Genomic DNA, 527 nt, shown 5'->3' on the forward strand with positions numbered 1-527 from the left:
TAGAAGAAGTCCTAATGAAAATAAACTTGTAATTTTCTTTTGGATTATATAATTCGAAGAGGTCTAAAACTCTTCCGATATACGAACATTTCCAACATTTTTTTTAATTAATCACGATTATTTCCAAGATATCAATCGAAAATTTCCTTGAAAAACCTAATTATTTCTTTAAAAAAAATGGCGGACCCTTGATAATTGTTCGAACTAAAAAAAATTAACCGCATGAAAATCGTTCGAATTAATTATTTTTCGCGGCATGCATCAATCTATTTAATTGTTATTTAATCAATCTTTTCATGAATTTGAAAATATATTTTTTCAAACAAATTTCCCTAAAAGATATTTCACTTTCAACGAAGTGCATTCTTAAAAAAAAATTTGATCATGCACTCTTAACATTGGGGGTATTCTTTTTTTTTGAATATATTCATTAAAAGTCCTAAAACTTGTTGCAAAAATACAATGAAGTCTCTAAAACTTTTAAAAATACAATCAAATTCTAAAACTCATTAATTTTTTTCTTTCAT

The sequence above is a fragment of the Syzygium oleosum genome, unplaced genomic scaffold (genome assembly GCF_021117445.2).
Source record: "Syzygium oleosum isolate NSW1041296 unplaced genomic scaffold, Sole_v2.1 Sole_v2.27, whole genome shotgun sequence".
In the NCBI taxonomy this organism is placed as follows: Eukaryota; Viridiplantae; Streptophyta; class Magnoliopsida; order Myrtales; family Myrtaceae; genus Syzygium; species Syzygium oleosum.